Source organism: Pan troglodytes, chromosome X (assembly GCF_028858775.2).
Source record: "Pan troglodytes isolate AG18354 chromosome X, NHGRI_mPanTro3-v2.0_pri, whole genome shotgun sequence".
Lineage (NCBI taxonomy): Eukaryota > Metazoa > Chordata > Mammalia > Primates > Hominidae > Pan > Pan troglodytes.
This window is the reverse complement of record NC_072421.2, coordinates 2,849,348-2,869,979: the sequence shown is the minus strand read 5'-3', so window position 1 is coordinate 2,869,979 and position 20,632 is coordinate 2,849,348. Positions and strand designations below refer to the sequence as shown.

Below are 20,632 nucleotides of genomic sequence, written 5' to 3'. Positions count from 1 at the left end.
ACTTTTTCCAGGGCACCCATGGTCAGTTCTGTGCTCCTCTTTCTTGTCTGTAAATCCTCAAGTTATGATGTACTTTCGGGTGTTTTGGCATCAAAATTTCTGAGTGAATAAAGCCGGCAGCTGGTGAAAGTGTTCCCCGGGAGCAGAGATTTTTGCCGGTTCCTTCACTTAGTGGATAGTTGTATAAACGGAGGCCCCATGGACGAGGCAGCCTGGATGGATCCGGATGGCATCAGCGCCTTGCCTCTCCCCCCAGCCTCCTTATCTCCCCTCTCTTCCTGTCTTTCTCACCTCCTCTCACATTGTCTCTTCCTTCCCTCCTCCTTCCGTCCAACCCTCCGTCTCTTCTTCAGCCAACCAATCCTTCCTTCCTTCCTTCCCTCCCATCCTTCTCTCTCCTTCTCTCCCTTCCTTCCCTCCCTTCCCTTCCCTTCCTTTTCCTTCCCTTCCTTTCTTCCTTGTGTCCCTTCTCTGCCTTCCTTCTCTCCCTCCCTTCCCTTTCTTTCCTTCTCTCCCTCCCTTTCCTTCCTTCCCTCCCTTTCCTTCTTTCCTTCTCTCCCTTCCTTCCTTCTCTCCCTTCCCTCCCTCCCCTCCCTCTCTGCCTCCCTTTCCTCCCCTCCCTCCTTCCCCCATCCCTCCCTCCCTCCTTCCCTCTCCTCCCTCCTTCCTTCCCTCTGTCCCTCCGTGTCTCCCTCCCTTCCTCCTTCCTTCCTTTCCTCCCTCCCTCTGTCCCTCCCTCCCTTTTCTCCCTCCCTCCCTTCCTCTTTCCTTTTGCTTCCATCCCTTTTTTCCTCCTTCCCTTTCTGCTTTCCTCCCTCCCTCCCTCTTTTCCTCCCTCCTGAGAAAACAATGGCCCCCGAGAAACACAGGAAGGCCGGGATGTGCACCTCTGCCCAGACTTGCCCTTTCCAAGTGCTGTTGGTTGACTGCCTGTCCTAGGGCATCATTAAAATGTCGAAATTTCTCTTTCTTGCACGTTTTGGGTTGAAAGGGGTTCATTTTCAGTCCTCATAACTAAGCATTTGCATCGTGATGTTCATTTAAGTGGGACATGTTTACACGTTTTTCCCATTAGGAGTAATTCTAGTCCTTGAGGGTTTCTTACAGAGACATTTCCCTAACCCCGACAGTTCTCACCCCAGCCTGTGTGGCACTCCTTCCGCACAGTGGTGGGATTTTTCGGTTCGGTTTTGTTTTCACGCTTGGATCTGGCTGTACAGCCCTAACTCTGAGATGGTTGTTCCCCCCCCCCCCCCCCTTTGCAGAATTGCCTGCTTCGAACTGTTTTCCTAGCAGGCCTCTGAAGGGTGAGGAAAACAGCTTGGGGAAAGTGAGAAAAAGGTTTCAGATGTTTTAGTAAAGAGGCAGCTGGTGGGAAGGAGCCGGTTGGGCTGTTTTTGGGGCACTGAAATCTCGGTGGTGACGTTTATTTGCTCGTGAGTGCAGAGGAGGCCCAGAGACCCGATTCCTGGCGCAGCCAGCTCCTGCTTTTGTTCCGACCATCTTCCTGCGCCTTGTTCGAGTCTCAGATGTGCTTGGGCAGCAGTTCTACTGTTTTCCCCACTGTGATCTCAGGCCCGCCGCCCCGTCCTTTCCCAGTGATTCCTGCTCCGTCAAATCGTGGGGCTCACCTGAGAGTTTTATAAAATGAACTCGCCATGCCCCTGCCTGGTGAACAGAGAATGCAAACTCTCACAGGACCGTCTGCAGCAGAACAGCAGTGTTTTGCTCATTTCTTCAGACGACGGAAACAGCAGGGTTTGGCTCATTTCTTCCAGATTTTCTCAAACTGCATGAATTCCTTTCTGAGCAACTTCTGGGAACCTTTCGGGTTTCAGGGCTTTGCAGCTGGGCTCCTTCCTAGCTGCGGCTGCCTGTCCTTTTGTGTTGCAATCAGATGCGGGAGGTCCTTGGCATGAGGACCCTGATGGTGTCAACTTGAAGGGGTCAGAGAGGAAATATTTTTGGCTCTGCGGACCATGCATTCTCTGTCTCTCAACAACTTAGTTTTGCCGTTGTGTCTAAAAGCATCCATTGCTGGGCGCGGTGGCTCACATCTGTCATCCCAGCACTTTGGGAGGCCGAGGCGGGTGGATCGCCTGAGGTCAGGAGTTCAAGACCAGCCTGGCCAACATGGTGAAACCCCATCTCTACTAAAAATACAAACATTAGCTGGGCATGGTGGTGGGCACCTGTAATCCCAGGTACTGAGGCTGAGGCAGGAGAATCGCGTGAACCAGGGAGGCGGAGGTTGTAGTGAGCTAAGATCGTGCCACTGCACTCCATCCTGGGCGACAAGAGCGAGACTCCGTGTATTCCACTCCCACTTCGTGGGCACTAAATTTTATATAAATGTTGTGTCAAGAAATATTATTGCTCTGTTGACTTCTTTTTTTCCCCCAACCATTAAGAAATTCAGAAAAAAAATTTATGAATGTAAACACTGCTCTTGGTAAGTGGGCCTTCCAAAAATAACGGCTGGAGTTTGTTGAAACTACTTTTTTTTTTTTGCCACTTTTTCCCTTTTTTTCTCGAGGCACCAATTGGAATCCACTTATTTGTCCTGGTTTGAGAAACAGCTCAGATCGAACACTCTGGGCTCTGTGTTTCTTTAGGTAACACGTGTGAGGTTTTTGTCACTGGAATTCAGTAATCTGTGTTAATATTATCACAAAAGAACAGGGGGGCATTTGTGTCTTCTCAGAATTGCTTATTAAAACAGCTGCATGGCCAGGTGCAGTGGCTCTCATGCCTGTGATCCCAGCACTTTGGGAGGCCGAGGCAGGCGGATCGCTTGAGCCCAGGAGTTTGAGACCAGCCTGGGCAACATGGCCAAACCTCATCCCTACTAAGAATACAAAAAATTAGCCAGGCATGGAGGCGCATGTCTGTATTCCCAGCTACTCAGGAGGCGAAGGTGGGAGGATCACTTGAGCTTGGGAGTTGGAGGCTGCAGTGAGCTGGGACCATACTGCTGCACTCCAGCCTGGAAAATAAAGCAAGAGATGCTGCCTCTAAAAATAATAATAATAATAATAAAAATTAGCCAAACATGGTGGCACACATGTGTGATCACAGCTACTTGGGAGACTGAGGTGGGAGGATTGCTGGAGCCCAGAAAGTAGAGGCTGCAGTGAGCTGAGATTGCATCACTGTAGTGCAGCCTGGGCAACAGAGTGAGACCCTGTCTCTAAATAAATAAATGAATGAGTTCACGATTAAGCAGAAGTTGTGCTTGTTCTGCCAGGATTTCAGTTGGGTTCTTTGTGCCCTAATTTACGTGAGCTCGTAGGTTGTGCGTTATCTTAGAGGGCTTGCATGAAAGAAAGACGGTAGCCTTTCTTTTCCCTGTTTTGGTAGCATTGCTGAGGTGGCTTTTGGCTGACGGGTGGACCCGTGGGTGCAGATGTTTTGATGCAGAAGGAATGATTGCCTTTTCACATTCAGGTTCCAACTGGCTTTTAGGTTGTGCGTTCTTACCCTGGGGTGTTCGAGGTCACTGGACTCCTATTTTATTTGTGTTTAACTGGAAAGGCAGGAACTCTGAGGACGTATCAAATAGGCAGTTACTGCAGGCTTTCTAGAATTTAAATTGCTTCCAAAACTGGATCCACAAGCTAAGAATTACGTTTAGGTTTTAAAAGGTGTTGGTTTGCTTCTTACATGTTTAAGTTCTTGGCGGAAAGAAATCCAAAGAATAATAAAGTTTCATGATACAAAAATGGTATGAGACCGGGCACAATGGCTCACACCTGTCATCCCAGCACTTTGGGAGGCTGAGGCAGGAGGATGATTTTTGAACCTGAGTTTGAGATCAGCCTGGGCAAACAGCGAGATCCTGTGCCTACAAAAATAAAATAAAAATAGGCTGGGTGTGGTGGCTCATGCTTGTAATACCTGCACTTTGGGAGGCTAAGTCAGTAGGATCACTTGAACACAGGGGTTTGAGACCAGCGTGGTCAACATACTGAGACCTTGTCTCTAGTAACAATAAAAAAATTAGCTGGATCATAAGGTGTGCATTTGAAGTCCCAGTTACACAGGAGGCTGAGGTGGGAGGATCACTTGAGCCAGGGAGTTGGAGGCTGCAGTGAAATGTGATAGCACCACTGCACTCCAGCCTGTGCAACAAGGAGAGAGATGCTGTCTCTAAAAAAAAAAAAAAAAAAAAAAGCCAGACGTGGTGGCACACGTGTGTGGTCACAGCTACTTGGGAGGCTGAGGCTGAAGGATCGCTTGAGCCCAAGGAGGCTGAGGCTGCCATAAGCTACGATCATCCCACTGCACTCCAGGCTGGGCAATAGCCTGGGCGACTGTCTCAACCAAAATAAATTTAAAAAGATAGGAAGTTTCAGTATGAAAATCAGTGTCCCCCAGAACGTTCCATTTCTTCCCAGCTGGAGTTCTATGGGGAGCCGGCTCAGTGCAGTTTGCATGTACTCAGGAGGATGAGCCCTGCCATGGTGTCTGTTAGGGGACAGCCTGATCTCACCAACCCTCCTGAGCAGGCCTGGCCCTCCGAGTAATAACTGGGAACACTCGCCGCTTTGTGAGAGGACCTTGTGTGCTCACTGGAAGGTCATCTCTTCTGGTCGACGCTGCAGTATGGATTCCTTTTTTTTTTTTTAAGACAGAGTTTCACTCTTGTTGCCCAGGCTGGAGTGCAATGGCATGATCTCGGCTCACAGAAACCTCCGCCTCCTGGGTTCAAGCCATTCTCCTGTCTCAGCCTCCTGAGTAGCTGGGATTACAGGTGTCTGCCACCACAGCCAGCTAATTTTTATATTTTTCGTAGAGACGGGGTTTCAGCACATTGGTAAAGCTGGTCTCGAACTCCTGACCTCAGGTGATCCACCCGCCTCAGCCTCCCAAAGTGCTGGGATGACAGGCGTGAGCCACCGCGACCAGCCCAGTGTGGATACACCTTGAGCACATAACTGGAATCCTTTCCTTGGAAACTTGGAGCCCCTTGTGTCACGGTCATATAAACTGTTGAATTAAGAGGAGACACCATTAAATATGTCACAGCTGTCCTCGAAACTGGGACTTGTTTTGCTTTCTGCCTGGAAATGCGAGCTATCTTTATAGAATTATTTTATAGAAAATAATTGTATACATATATATGAGGTACAACGTGATGTTTTAATCCGAGTACACATTGTGCAATGATTAAATCAAGCTGGTTACCATATTATTAACCTAATTAACATATCAATAATCAAGCTAATAAACACATTAACATTCAAGCTAATTAACATATTAACAAGCTAATTAACATATTCACATAACCCTAACTCTAACCTATATCACCTCACCTAGTTTTTTTTGTGGTGAGAATATGTAAAATCTACTTTTAGTCATTTTGAAAGACGCAATGTATTATTATTAATGATAATCACTGTGTGGTGTGGTAGAACTTTGAATTTATTTCTTTAATCTAACTGGAAAAATTTAATTTTAATGTAATTTATTTTTTTTTTTGAGACAGTCTTACCCTATCACCCAGGCTGGAGTGCAGCATCATGTTCATAGCTCATGGCAGCCTCCAACTCCTGGCTCAGGTGACCCTCCCACCACAGCCTCCCAGGTAGCTGGGACTACAGGTGCACACCACCACACCTGGTTAATTTTTAAATTTTTTGTAGAGATGGTGTCTTGCTATGTTGCTCAGGCTGGTCTTGAATTCCTGGGCTGAAGCGATCCTCCTGCCTCAGCATCCCAAGTAGCTGGGACTGCAGGTGCATGCTACCATACCCAGCTAATTTTTTTTTTTTTTTTTTTTAAAGATGCGGTTTCATTATGTTGCCCAGGCTTGTCTCAAACTCCTGGCCTCCAGTGATCCTCCTTCCTCAGCCTTCCATAGCATTGTGATTCCAGACATAAGCCACCGCTCCTGGCCTCCCAACTGAAATTTTATGTTCTTTGACAAACACTTCAGCATTCTTCCCTGGCAACCACCATTGCACTCTCTGCGTTTATGCATTCAGCTTTTTAAGATTCTACGTATGAGATGATACAGTATTTGTCTCTCTGTGCCTGGTTCATTTCACTTCACATTGTATCTTCCAGTCCCATCCATGTTGCTGCAAATGGCAGGATTTCCTTTTTCATGGCTGCATACTATTCCATTGTGTGTCTATGCCACATTTGCTTGATACGCTCATCTGTTGATTGACACATGGGTTGATTCTATATCTTGGAAACTGTTAGTAGTGCTGCAGTGCACAGGGGGTGCAGGTATCCCATTGATGGGCTGATTTCCTTTCCTTTGGGTACACACCGAGCGGTGGGATGACTGGATCCTGGACAACATTCTTTCCTTTGGTGTTTCGCAGGCCCGTTTCTGGACTTTAGTGAACGTCTTCACTGTGTACATGGCGTCCGTCCCTTGGCCACATGCTTAGGGAACATCTTCGGTGTGTACATGGCGACGGTCCCATAGCCACATTCTTAGGGAATGTCTTCAGTGTGTGTACATGGTGGCAGTCCCTTTGCTGCATGCTTAGGGAACATCTACAGTGTGGTCCATTGGCCACATTCTTAGAGAACGTCTTCAGTGTGTACACTGTAGCTGTCCCTTGGCCACATTCTTAGGGAATGTCTTCAGTGTGTACATGGCGGCAGTCCCTTAGCCACATGCTTAGCGAACATCTTCAGTGTGCACAGGGCAGTGGTCCCTTGGGCCACAAGCTTAGGGAACGTCTTAAGTGCCGTCCCTTGGCCGTTTTCTTAGGGAATGTCTTCAGTGTGCACATGTGGCGGTCCCCTGGTCGCATTCTTATGGAATGTCTTCAGTGTGTACACGTGGTCCCTTATCCACATGCTTAGGGAATGTCTTCAGTGTGCACACGGCCACATTCTTACGGAATGTCGTCAGTGTGCACATGGTGGCGGTCCCTTGGCCACATTCTTAGGGAATGTCTTCGGTGTGTACATGGCGGCAGTCCCTTAGCCACAAGCTTAGGGATCATCTTCATTGTGCACAGTGCTAGAGTCCCTTGGTTGCATTCTTAGGGAACATCTTCAGTGTGTACATGGCTGCCGTCCCTTAGCCACATACTTAGGGAACGTCTTCAGTGTGCATACGGCAGCAGTCCCTTGGACGCATTCTTAGGGAAGATCTTTAGTGTGTACATGGCCGTGGTCCCTTACCCACATTCTTAGGGAACCTCTTCAGTGTGTACATGGCAGCGGTCCCTTAGCCCAAGGTTAGGGATCGTCTTCAATGTGCACAGGGCAGTGGTCCCTTGGGCCACAAGCTTAGGGAATGTCTTAAGTGTGTACACGGTGGCGGTCCCTTAGCCACATGCCTAGGAAACGTCTGCCATCTCTTGGCTGCATTCTTAGGGAACGTCTTCAGTGTGTACATGGTGGCGGTCCCTTAGCCACGTACTTAGGGAACATCTTCAGTGTGTACATGGCGGCGGTCCCTTAGCCACATTCTTAGGGAATGTCTTCAGTGTATACACGGTGGCAGTCCCTTTTCTGCATGCTTAGGGAACGTCTACAGTGTGGTCCATTGGCCACATTCTTAGAGAACGTCTTCAGTGTGTACACTGTGGCGGTCCCTTGGCCACATTCTTAGGGAATGTCTTCAGTGTGTACATGGCGGCAGTCCCTTAGCCACAGCTTAGAGAACATCTTCAGTGTGCACAGGGCAGTGGTCCCTTGGGCTACATGCTTAGGGAACGTCTTAAGTGCTGTCCCTTGGCCGTTTTCTTAGGGAATGTCTTCGGTGTGCACATGTGGCAGTCCCCTGGTCGCATTCTTACGGAATGTCTTCAGTGTGTACACGGTGGTCCCTTATCCACATGCTTAGGGAATGCCTTCAGTGTGCACATGGCCACATTCTTAGGGAATGTCATCAGTGTGCACATGGTGGTGGTCCCTTGGCCACATTCTTAGGGAATGTCTTCAGTGTGTACATGGCGGCAGTCCCTTAGCCACAAGCTTAGGGATCATCTTCAGTGTGCACAGTGCGGGAGTCCCTTGGGCCACATGCTCAGGGAATGTCTTCAGTGTGTACATGGTGGTGGTCCCATAGCCACATGCTTAGGGATCATCTTCAGTGTGCACAGGGTGGGAGTCCCTTGGGCCACATGCTTAGGGAACGTCTTCTGTGTGTACAGGGCAGCAGTCCTTTGGCTGCATTGTTAGCGAACATCTTCAGTATGTACATGGCTGTGGTCCCTTAGCCACAAGCTTAGGGAACATCTTTATTGTGCACACGGTGGTGGTCCCTTGGGCTACATGCTTAGGGAATGTCTTCAGTGTGTACACGGTGGCCATCCCTTGGCCCCATGCCTAGGGAACGTCTTCAGTGCCTTGCCTTGGCTGCGTTGTTAGGGAACGTCTTCAGTGCGTACATGGCAGTGGTCCCTTAGCCACAACCTTAGGGAACGTCTTCAGTGTGTACACGACAGCGGTCCCTTGGCTGCATTTTTAAAATTTTTTTATTTTGAGACAGAGTCTCACTCTGTCGCCCAGGCTGGAGTGCAGTGGCGAGATCTCGGCTCACTGCAAGCCCCGCCTCCCGGGTTAAAGCCACTCTCCTGCCTCAGCCTCCCGAGTAGCTGGGACTACAGGTGCCCGCCACCACGCCTGGCTAATTTTTTTGTAGATTTAGTAGAGACGGAGTTTCACTGTGTTAGCCTGGATGGTCTGGATCTCCTGACCTTGTGATCCGCCCGCCTCGGCCTCCCAAAGTGCTGGGATTACAGGCGTAAGCCACCGTTCCCGGCCCCTTGGCCACATTCTTAGGGAATGTCTTCAGTGCGGTCCCTTGGCTGCATGCTTAGGGAATGTTTTCAGTGCATACACGGTGGTGGTCCCTTGGCCACATTCTAAGGGAACATCTTCAGTGCTGATACAGTGGCGGTCCCTTGGCCCCATGCTTAGGGAACATCTTTACTGCCGTCCCTTGGCCCCATGCTTAGGAATGTCTTCACTGTGAACACAGTGGCAGTCCGTTGGCCTCTTTCTTAGGGAACGTTTTCATTGTGTACACGGTAACGGTCCCTTGGCCTCATTCTTAGGGAAAGTCTTCAGTGTCTACACGGCAACAGTCCCTTGGCCACATTCTTAGGAAACGACTTCAATGTCTACAGGTTATCGATCCCTTGGCCGCATTCTTAGGGAACGTCTTCAGTGTGTACACCGTGGTGGTCCCTTGGCCATATTCTTAGGGAGCGTCTTCACTTCGTACATGGTGGTGGTCCCTGGGCCACATTCTAAGGGAACGTCGTCAGGGCCTACATAATGGTGGTCCCTTGGCCGCACGCTTGGGGAATGTCTTCAGTCACAGCCCTGGTTGGTCCCTTGGCCACATTCTTAGGGAATGTCTTCAGCGCGTACACGGTGGCAGTCCCCTGGCGTCATTCTTAGGGAATGTCTTCAGTGCGGTCCCTCAACCACATTCTTAGGGAATGTCTTCAGTGCGTACACTGTGGATGTCCCAGGGCCACATGCTTAGGGAATGTCTTCAGTGCTGTTTCTTGGCCACATTCTTAGGGACCTCTTCAATGTGTACACACTGGTGGTCCCTTGGCCGCATGCTTAGAGAACATCTTTAGTGCAGTCCCTTGGCCACATTCTTAGGGAACATCTTCAGTGTGTACACCGTGGCAGTCCCTTGGCCACATTCTTAGGGATCGTCTTCAGTGTGTACACCGTGGTGGTCCCTTGGCCGCATGCTTAGAGAACATCTTTAGTGCAGTCCCTTGGCCACATTCTTAGGGAACGTCTTCAGTGCCTACACAGTGGCAGTCCCACGGCCACATTCTTAGGGAACGTCTTCAGTGTGATCCCTTGGCCACATTCTTAGAAAACGTCTTCAGTTCGTACAAGGTGACAGTCCGTTGCCCAGAATGTGTCCCTGCCACATTCTTCTGAGTGTCTGTGTCTGTGTCCTTTCCATCCTGTAAGCTGCTTTTGCTTCTTCATTGGGTGTCTCTGACTCTCATGTGGAATCCCTTTCCTCTGTCACCGCCCATCCCAGGCACAGTGAGAGACGCAGCCAGCCTGCTCCTCTCTGCACGTCACCATCCCAGACATTCTCCAGCCACCGTCCTGACCGCATTCATTCCTTCTCCTGCCCTGTCCGCATCCTTCTTCCCCTACACGCTTGATACCAAGAAATGGTCTGAATCACAGCCAAGGCTTCATTTGCTTTCTGGAACTGCACCTCCCCAGCCCCACCCAGATCAGAGATTCAGAACCTGAATCTTTGGATTTCTGGAGATGCCCCCATCCCAACAGAGACTTCTAGTGTGTTTCTTTATATCCGTGTAGACTTGGGAGGATGACAGGAGAGAAACCTTAGTAGGTGGTCTGTGCATTTCCCGGGCCCGGGGTGGAAGGGGCTTGTGTCCTGGCTGCCTCTGTGCACCTTTCATTCTTTTTTTTTTTTTTTTTTTGAGACAGTCTTGCTCTGTCACCCTGTCACCCAGGCTGGAGTGCAGTGGAGGGATCTCGGCTCACTGTAACCCCTGCCTCCCAGGTTCGAGCAATTCTTCTGCCTCAGTCTCCTGAGTAGCTGGGAATACAGGTATGTGCCACCACGCCCGGCTAATTTTATATTTTTAGTAGAGACAGGTGTTCTTCATGTTGGTCAGGCTTGTCTCGAAGTTCTGACCTCAGGTGATCCATCCGCCTTGGCCTCCGAAAGTGTTAGGATAACAGGCGTGAGCCCACGCACCTGGCTATACCTTTCTTTCTTGATCCACCTGGTTTTAAACTCACAGATAAACTGTTTTCACCTGTGACAAATCAGTCATCCATCTTCCATGTTGTCTGGACTTTGTCCCTGTTATAATATTCCTGTCTCTTGTTCTGGTTTTTGGCATCTCACACATTGTCCCTGTTACAGTCCTGTCTCTTGTTTCTGGGGTCACCCCGTGTGGCGAGCTGACGGTGCCCCGTTCCTGAGGCTGGTGAGGATGCTGTGGGCACCTTAATCACGGCTGTGAACAAACTGGCTAGAGCTAGGTGCCATGGAGCTTTGCAGTGGACACTAAGTCATGGTACCCATTGTTTGATCAGTGATGGAGCCTGGTGTCTTAGTAGGTCTGGGGATTTCTGGAAGCACAGAGCAGGCAAGCACCTTCTACACTGGAAGGTATCCTTCTCACACTCACGTTGGCAACGTGAAGTCCTGCCTTTGGAAATCCCTGATTTCCTAAGACACTACCCTAACATTTTAAAGGACTTAAAAAAAAATTCAGTAAAATGTTCCCAATAGCAGCACATGTAGTGTTTTATTTATTTATTTATTTTTGAGATGATTTGCACTCTTGTCGCCCAGGCTGGAGTGCAGTGGTATGATCTGGGCTCACTGCAACCTCCGTCTCCCGGGTTCCAAGGATTCTCCCATCTCAGCCTGTAAGGTAGCTGAGATTATAGGCATGTGCCACCATGCTCGGCTGATTTTGTATTTTTAGTAGTGACAGGGTTTCACCATATTGGTCAGGGTAGTCTCGAACTCCTAGCCTCAAGTGATCCACCCATCATGGCCTCCCAAAGTGCTGGGATTGTGAATCACTGCTCCTGGCCTACTTGTTAATCCTTCAGGTTCAGGGGCACGTGTGCAGGTTCATTACACGGGTAAAGTGCATGTCCTGGGGGTTTAGTGTACAGATTAATTCATCAACCAGGTAGTAAGCCTACTACCACCTGATAGGTAGTTTTTGGATCCTCTCATTTGTCTCACCCTCCACCCTCCAGCAGGCCCCTGCAGCTGTTCCCTTCTTTATATCCACCAGTGCCCAATGTTTAGCTGTCACTTATCAGTGAGAACAGGTGGTATTTGGTTTTCTGTTCCTGTGTGAGTTTGCTAAGGATAATGGCCTCCACCTCCATGCATGTTCCTGCAAAGGGCATCATCCCATTTTTTTTTTTTTTTGAGACAGTTTCCTTCTTGTTGCCCAGGCTGGAGTGCAATGGTGTGATCTCGGCTCACCGCAACCACCAGCTCCCGGGTTCAAGCAGTTGTCCTGCCTCAGCCTTCTGAGTAGCTGAGATTACAGACACATGCCACCACGCCCAGCTAATTTTGTATTTTTAGTAGAGACGGGGTTTCTCCATGTTGGCCAGGCTGGTTTTGAACTTCTGACCTCAGTTAATCCGCCCTCCACTGCCTCCCAAAGTGCTGAGATTACAGGCGTGAGCCACCACACCCAACCAATCCCATTCTTTTTCATGGGTATGTAGTATTCCATAGTGTATCTGCTCCACCCTTTGTTTATCCAGTTTACATGGTGTTGTTTTGAGAAATGGATGAAACCATGTGCATAAAAACAGTGAATGCTTTCTATTGGAGTGGTGTTCCCCTTTCCGGGAAACTGTGGAGTCATTGCAATTGCAATTTCCTAGTAGATTTGATTGGTTAATAGCATTGGGAATTTTTGGGGTGCCTGATGCCCTATTGCAGATCTTTTTTCACAGTGTAGAAATCTCAACGTAAATGTCTTTTTTTTTTTTTTTTTTTTTTTGAGATGGAGTTTTGCTCTTGTTGCCTAGGCTGCAGTGCAATGGCTCAATCTCGGCTCACTGCAGCCAACATCTCCCGGGTTTGAGCAATTCTTCTGCCTCAGTCTCCTGAGTAGCTGGGATTGCAGGTGCCTGCCACCACACCCGGCTAATTTTTGAATTTTTAGTAGAGAAGGGGTTTCAGCCCATTGGTCAGGCTGCTCTCGAACTCGTGACCTCAGGTGATCCACCCACCTCGGCCTCCCAAAGTGCTGGGATGACAGGCATGACCGCGCCCAGCCCAGTGTGGATACACCTTGAGCACATAACTGGAATCCTTTCCTTGGCAACTTGGAGCCCCTTGGGTCATGGTCATAGAAAGGGTGTTGAATTAAGAGGAAACACTGTTAAATATGTCACAGCTGTCCTCGAAACTGGGACTTGTTTTGTTTTCTGCCTGGAAATGCGAGTCATTTTTCTGGAAAATTCATTTTTCGTTAAAAAAAGTAATTGTATACACATATCTGAGGTACAACATGATGTTTTAATCCACATACACATCATGCAATGATTAAATCAAGCTAGTTACCATATTAACAATCACACTAACTAACATATTAATAATCAGGCTAATTAACATATTAACATTGAAGCTAATTAACATATTAACAATCAAGCTAATTTACATATTCACATAATTCTAACTCTAACCTATATCACCTCACCTACTTTTTTTTGTGGTGAGAATATGTAAAATCTACTTTTAGTCATTTTGAAGGATGTGATGTATTATTAACTATAATCACTGTGTGGTGTGATAGAACTTTGAATTTATTTGTTTTATCTAACTGAAAAAAATGAATTTTAATGTAATTTATATATTTTATGAGACAGCCTCACCCTATAGCCAGGCTGGAGTACAGCATCATGTTCATAGCTCTCGGCAGCCTCCAACTCGTGGCTCAGGTGACCCTCCCACCTCAGCGTCCCAGGTAGCTGGGACTACAGGTGCACACCACCACACCTGGTTAATTTTTAAATTTTTTGTAGAGATGGGGTGTTGCTATGTTGCTCAGGCTGGTGTTGAATTCCTGAGCTAAAGCGATCCTCCTGCCTCAGCCTCCCAAGTAGCTGGGACTACAGGTGCATGCCACCATATCTAGCTAATTTTTTCAGTTTTTTTTTTATTTGTTTAGAGATAGGGTTTCATTACGTTACCCAGGCTTGTCTAAGACTCCTGGCCTCCAGTGATCCTCCTTCCTCAGCCTTCCATAGCACAGTGATTCCAGACATGAGCCACAGCGCTCCTGCCTCCAACTGAAATTTTATGTTCTTTGACAAACACTTCAGCATTCTTCCTGGCAACCACCATTGTACTCTGTGCGTTTATGCGTTCAGCTTTTTAAGATTCTACATATGAGATGATACAGTATTTGTCTCTCTGTGTCTGGTTCATTTCACTTCTCATTGTATCTTCCAGTCCCATCCATGTTGCGCAAATGGCAGGATTTCCTTTTTCATGGCTGCATACTATTCCACTGTGTGTCTGTGCCACATTTGCTTGATGTACTCATCTGTTGATTGACACATGGGTTGATTCTATATCTTGGAACCTGAGTAGTGCTGCAGGGCACAGGGGATGCAGGTATCCCATTGATGGGCTGATTTCCTTTCCTTTGGGTACACACCCAGTGGTGGGATGTCTGGATCCTGCACACCATTCTTTCCTCTGATGTTTTGCAGGCCTATGGCTGGACCTTCGGAACGTCTTCACTATGTACAAGGTGGCGGTCCCTTGGCCACATTCTTAGGGAATGTCTTCAGCGTGTACACGGTGGCAGTCCCTTGGCCGCATGCTTAGGGGACGTCTTCAGTGCGGTCCCTTGGCCACAGGCCTAGGGAACGAGTCTTCAGTGCCGTCTCTTTGCTGCATTCTTAGGGAACGTCTTCAGTGTGTACACAGTGGTGGTCCCTTGGGCTCATTGTTAGGGAACGTCTTCAGTGTGTACATGGCAGCGGTCCCTTAGCCACATGCTTCGGAATGTCTTCAGTGTGTACATGGAGGAGGCCCCTTAGCCACGTGCCTAGGGAATGTCTTCAGTGCTGTCTTTTAGCGGCATTCTTAGGGAACGTCTTCAGTGTGTACATGGCGGTGGTCCCTGAGCCACATACTTAGGGAACGTCTTCAATGTGCAACGGCAGCGGTCACTTGGCCTTATTGCTAGGGAACTTCTTTGGTGTGTACATGGCGGTGGTCCCTTAGCCACAAGCTTAGGGAATGTCTTCAGTGAGTACATGGCAGCAGTCGTTTGGACCACATGCTTAGGGAATGTCTTCAGTGTGTACACGGTGGTGGTCCCTTGGCCCCATCCCTAGGGAAAGTCTTCAGTGCCGTCCTTTGGCTGCATTCTTAGGGTACGTCTTAAGTGTGTACATGGTGGTGGTCCCTTGGGCGCATTGTTAAGGAACTTCTTCAGTGTGTACATGGCGGTGGTCCCTTGGCCGCATACTTAGGGAACGTCTTCAGTGTGTACATGGCAGTAGTCCCGCGGCCGCGTTGTTAGGGAACCTCTTCAGTGCATACACAGTGGCGGTCCCTTGGCCACATTCTTAGAAAACGTCTTCAGTTCGTACACAGTGGCGGTCCCTTGGCCACATTCTTCTGAGTGTCCGTGTCTGTGTACTTTTCATCCTGTAAACTGCTTTTGTTTCTTCATTGGGTGTCTCTGACTCTTAGGTGGTACCCGTTTCCTCTGTCACCGACCATCCCAGGCACAGTGAGAGACGCAGCCAGCCTGCTCCTCTCTGCAAGTGGCCATCTCAGACATTCTCCAGCCACCGTCCTGACCGCATTCATTCCTTTCCCTGCCCGGTCCACATCCTTCTTCCCCTACACTCTTACTACCAAGAAATGGTCTGAATCACAGCCAAGGCTTCCTTTGCTTTCTGGAACTGCAGCTCCCCAGCCCCACCCAGATCAGAGGTTCAGAACCTGAATCTTCAGATTTCTGGAGATGCCCCCATCGCATCAGAGACTTCTAGTGTGTTTCTTTATATTCGTGTAGACTTGGGAGGATGACAGGAGAGAAACCTTAGAAGGTGGCCTGTGCAGTTCCAGGGCCCAGGGTGGAAGGGGCTTCCATCCCTGGCTGCATTTGTGCACCTTTCATTCTTGGTCCAACTTTTTTTTTTTGTTTTTTTTTTTGAGACGGAGTCTTACTGTGTCGCCCAGGCTGGAGTGCAGTGGTGTGATCTCAGCTCACTGCAAACTCCCCGCCTCCTGGGTTCAAGCGATTCTCCTGAGTGGCTGGGAGTACAGGCATGCACCACCATGCCTGGCTAGTTTTATATTTTTAGTAGAGATGAGGTTTCTCCATGTTGGTCAGGCTGGTCTCAAACTCCTGACCTCAGGTGATCCATCCACCTTGGCCTCCCAAAGTGCTGGGATTACAGGTGTGAGCCACCACGTCCGGCTGCACTTTTTATTCTTGATCCACCTGGTTTGAAACTCACAGATAAACTGTTTCCACCTCTGACAAATGAGTCTTCCACCTTCCATGTCCTCTGGACTTTGTCCCTGTTACAATATTCCTGTCTCTTGTTCTGGTTTTTGGCATCTCACACATTGTCCCTGTTACAGTCCTGTCCCTTGTTTCTGGTGTCACCCGTGTGGCGAGCTGACTGTGCCGCGTGCCTGAGGCTGGTGAGGATGCTGTGGGCACCTTAATTACAGCTGTGAACAAACTGGCTGGAGCTAACTGCCACGGAGCTTTGCAGTGGACGCTAAGTCGTGGTACCCATTGTTTGATCAGTGACGGAGCCAGATGTCTTATTAGGTCTCGGGGATTTGTGGAAGCCCAGAGCAGGCATGCACCTTCTACGTAGAAAGGAATCCTTCTCACACTCAAGTTGGCGTGGTGAAGTCCTGCCTTTGGAAATCCCTGATTTCCTAAGACACTACCCTAACATTTTAAAGGGCTTAAAGAATTTCAATAAAATGTTCCCAGTAGCTGTTACATGTAGTCATGTAGCGTTGTTTTTTTTTTGAGGTGGACTTTTGCTCTTGTCTCCCAGGCTGGAGTGCAATGGCAAGATCTTGGCTCACTGCAACCTCCGTCTCCCGCGTTCAAGGGATTCTCCCACCTCAGCCTGTCAGGTAGCTGGGATTATAGGCGTGCGCTACCATGCCCTGCTACTTTTGTATTTTTAGTAGTGGTAGGGTTTCAGCATGTTGATCAGGGTAGTCTGGAACTCCTTGCCTCAGGTGATCCACCCGCCTTGGCCTCCCAAAGGACTGGGATTATGAATCACCGCACCCAGCCTACTTTTTTCACTTTGATTTCAGGTTGAGGGGGACGTGCGCAGGTAAATTGCATGTCCTGGGGGCTTAGTGAACAGATTATTTCATCATGCAGGTAGTAAGTCCAGTACCACCTGATAGGTAGTTTTTGGATCCTCTGATTTCTCCCACCCTCCACCCTCCAGCAGGCTCCTGCAGCTGTTCCCTTCTTTGTATCCATGAGTACCCAATGTTTAGCTGCCGTTTATGAGTGAGAACAGGTGATATTTGGTTTTCTTTTCCTACGTGAGTTTGCTAAGGATAATGGCCTCCACCTCCATGCATGTTCCTGCAAAGGGCATCATCCCATTTTTTCTTTTTTTCTTTTTGTTTTGAGACTGGGTTTCCTTCTTGTTGCCCAGGCTGGAGTGCAGTGGTGTGATCTCAGCTCACCACAGCCTCCTGTTCCTGGGTTCAAGTGATTCTCCTGCCTCAGGCTACTGAGTAGTTGAGATTACAGGCGCATACCACCACGCTGGGCTAATTTTGTATTTTTAGTAGAGACGGGGCTTCTCCTTGTTGGCCAGTCTGGTCTTGAGCTACCGACCTCAGGTAATCTGCCTGCCTCGGCCTCCCAAAGTGCTGGGATTACAGGCATGAGCCGCCACGCCCAACCAATCCCATTGTTTTTCATGGGTCCATAGTATTTCATAGTGTATATGCTCCACCCTTTCTTTATCCAGTCTACATGGCGTCCTGTTGAGGAATGGATGTAACAGGCGTCGTGTTCAGGAATGGATGTAACAATGTGCATAAAAGCAGTGAATGTTTTCTATTGGAATGGCGTTTGCCTTTCTGGGAAACTGTGGAGTCATTCGAATTGCAATTTCCTGGTAGATTTGATTAGCTAAGAGCATTGGGAATTTTTGGGGTGCGTGATGCCCTGTTGCAGATCTTTTTTCACAGTGTAGAAATCTCAGCATGAATATGTCTGTTTTCTTTTCTTTTCTTTTCTTTTCTCTCTCTCTCTTTTTTTTTTTTTTTTTTTGCGATGGAGTTTTGCTCCTGTTTCCCAGGCTAGAGTGCAATGGCTGAATCTGGGCTCACTGCAGCCATCATCTCCTGGGTTCAAGCAATTCTCCTGCCTCAGCCTCTGGAGTAGCTGGCATTGTAAGTGCCTGCCCCTACACCCTGATTTTTTTTGTGTGTGTGTGTTTTTAGTAGAGACGGGGTTTCACCTGTTGGGCAGGCTGGTTTCGAACTCCTGGCCTCAAGTGATCCACCTGCCTCAGCCTCCCAAAGTGCTCGGATGACAGGTGTCAGCCACGGTGCCCGGCCGTCTGTTTTCATAGGAGGTGCTGGTCTCACCGTGGCTCTGTGCTGTGATGAAATGGCATTGCCAAAGTTTTACTCCTCACAGCTTGATTTTGTATGCTAAACAGGTCTTCTTTGGCGTGATTGAGGAGGGATGGGGAGACTTAAGGGAGCCATGTATTTAGAAAGCGATTAGATCCTGTTATGTCTTGGTAATTACTGCAGTTACACCACGCCATTGTTTCCGTGGCTCTCCTAGCTGGGTTCGTGGCTAGTCATGGAGGCTCCCTGAAGAGCCTCATTTTCCCACAGCTGTAGGAAGTGTGTGGTACACCCACAATGTCTTAGCTTTTGTATTAGGGAACGTCTTCAGTTTGTTCCCTTGGCCACATGCTTTGGGAATGTCTTCAGTGTGTACACAGTGGCGGTCCCTTAGCCACATTCTTAGGGAATGTCTTCAGTGTGTACATGGTGGCTGTCCCTGGGCCGCATGCTTAGGGAACGTCTTCAGTGAGGTACCTTGGCCATATGCCTAGGGAACGTCTTCGGTGCCATCCCCTGGCTGCATTCTTAGGGAACATATTCAGTGTGTACATGGCGGCGGTCCCTTGGCCACATTCTTAGGGAACATATTCAGTGTGTACATGGCGGGGGTCCCTTAGCCCCATTCTTAGGGAATGTCTTAAGTATTTACACAGTGACAGTCTCTTGGCCTATGGTTAGGGAACATCTTCATTGTGCACATGGTGTCAGTCCCTTGCGCCACATGCTTAGGGAATTCTTCAGTGTGTACATGGTGGCCTTTCCTTGGCTGCATTTTTACAGAACGTCTCCAGTGTGTACATGTCAGCAGTCCCTTAGCCGTATGCTTAGGGAACGTCTTCAGTGTGTATAAAGTGGCGGTCCCTTGGCCACATGCCTAGGGAACGTCTTCAGTGCCGTCCCTTGGCTGCAGTCTTAGAGAACGTCTTCAGTGTGTACATGGCTGCCTTCCCTTACCCACATACTTAGGGAACATCTTCAGTGTGCACACGGCAGCAGTCCCCTGGACACATGCTTAGGGAACATCTTTAGTGTGTACATGGCGGCGGTCCCTTACCGACATTCTTAGGGAACATCTTCAGTGTGTATATGGCAGCAGTCCCTTAGCCACACACTTAGGGAACGTCTTCAGTGTGTGCACATCAGCGGCCCTTGGCCGGATTGCTAGGGAACCTCTTCAGTGTGTACATGGCAGCGGTCCCTTAGCCCAAGCTTAGGGATCGTCTTCAATGTGCAAAGGGCAATGGTCCCTTGGGCCACGTGCTTAGGGAATGTCTTAAGTGTGTACACGGTGGCGGTCCCTTAGCCACATGCCTAGGAAACGTCTGCCATCTCTTGGCTGCATTCTTAGGGAACGTCTTCAGTGCCTACATGGCGGTGGTCCCTTAGCCACGTACTTAGGGAACATCTTCAGTGTGTACATGGCGGTGATCCCTTAGCCACATACTTAGAGAACGTCTCCAGTGTGTATAGGTGGCCGTCCCTTAGCCATATTCTTAGCGAGTGTCTTCAGTGTGTACACAGCGGTGGTCCTTTGGCCACATGCTTTCCGAACGTCTTCAGTGCATACAGTGGCAGTCCCTTGGACCCATTCTTAGAAAACGTCTTCAGTTCGTACTCGGTGGCGATCCCCTGGCCACGTTCTTCTGAGTGTCTGTGTCCTTTTCACCCTGTAAGCTGCTTTTTTTTCTTCATTGGGTGTCTCTGACTCTCATGTGCAATCCCTTTCCTCTGTCACCGCCTGTCCCAGGCACAGTGAGAGACGCAGCCAGCCTGCTCCTCTCTGCACGTCACCATCCCAGACATTCTCCAGCCACCGTCCTGACCGCATTCATTCCTTCTCTTTCCCTTGTCCACATCCTTCTTCCCCTACATGCTTGTTACCAAGAAATGGTCTGAATCACAGCACAGGCTTCCTTTGCTTTCTGGAACTGCAGCTCCCAGCCCCACCCAGATCAGAGGTTCAGAACCTGAATCTTCGGATTTCTGGAGATGCCCCCATCGCATCAGAGACCTCTAGTGTGTTTCTTTATATTCGTTTAGACTTGGGAGGATGACAGGAGAGCAACCTTAGAAGGTGGCCTGTGCAGTTCCAGGGCCCAGGGTGGAAGGGGCTTCCATTCATCACTGCCTTCGTGCACCTTTCATTCTTGATCCAACTGTTGTTGTTGTTGTTTTGAGACGGAGTCTTGCTGTGTCGCCCAGGCCGGAGTGCAGTGGTGTGATCTCAGCTCACTGCAACCTCCGCCTCCCATGTTCAAGCGATTCTCCTGCCACAGCCTTCCTGAGTAGGGAGCTGCTAAAATAAAATAACTTCAGTTGGGTAATTTATAAACTACAGACATTTATCACTCACAGTTCTGAAGGCCGGAGGTTCAAGATCATGGCAGATTCAGTGTGTGGTGGGGATGCACTCCCTGGTTCATAGACGACGCATTTTCTCTGCCTGCTCACATGGTGGAAAGGGCGAGGGAGCTCTCTGGGGCTCCTTTTATAAGGACAGTGATCCTATTCATGAGGCTTGATCCCCAT

General features: G+C 48.9%; 1 protein-coding gene across 6 annotated transcripts in view; it reads left to right on the top strand.

Moving 5' to 3' along the window:
• The window catches only part of DHRSX (dehydrogenase/reductase X-linked), a 342,796-nt gene that overhangs the window by 14,729 nt on the left and 307,435 nt on the right, over positions 1-20,632 (top strand). The gene's annotated exons all lie outside the window — the stretch shown is intronic.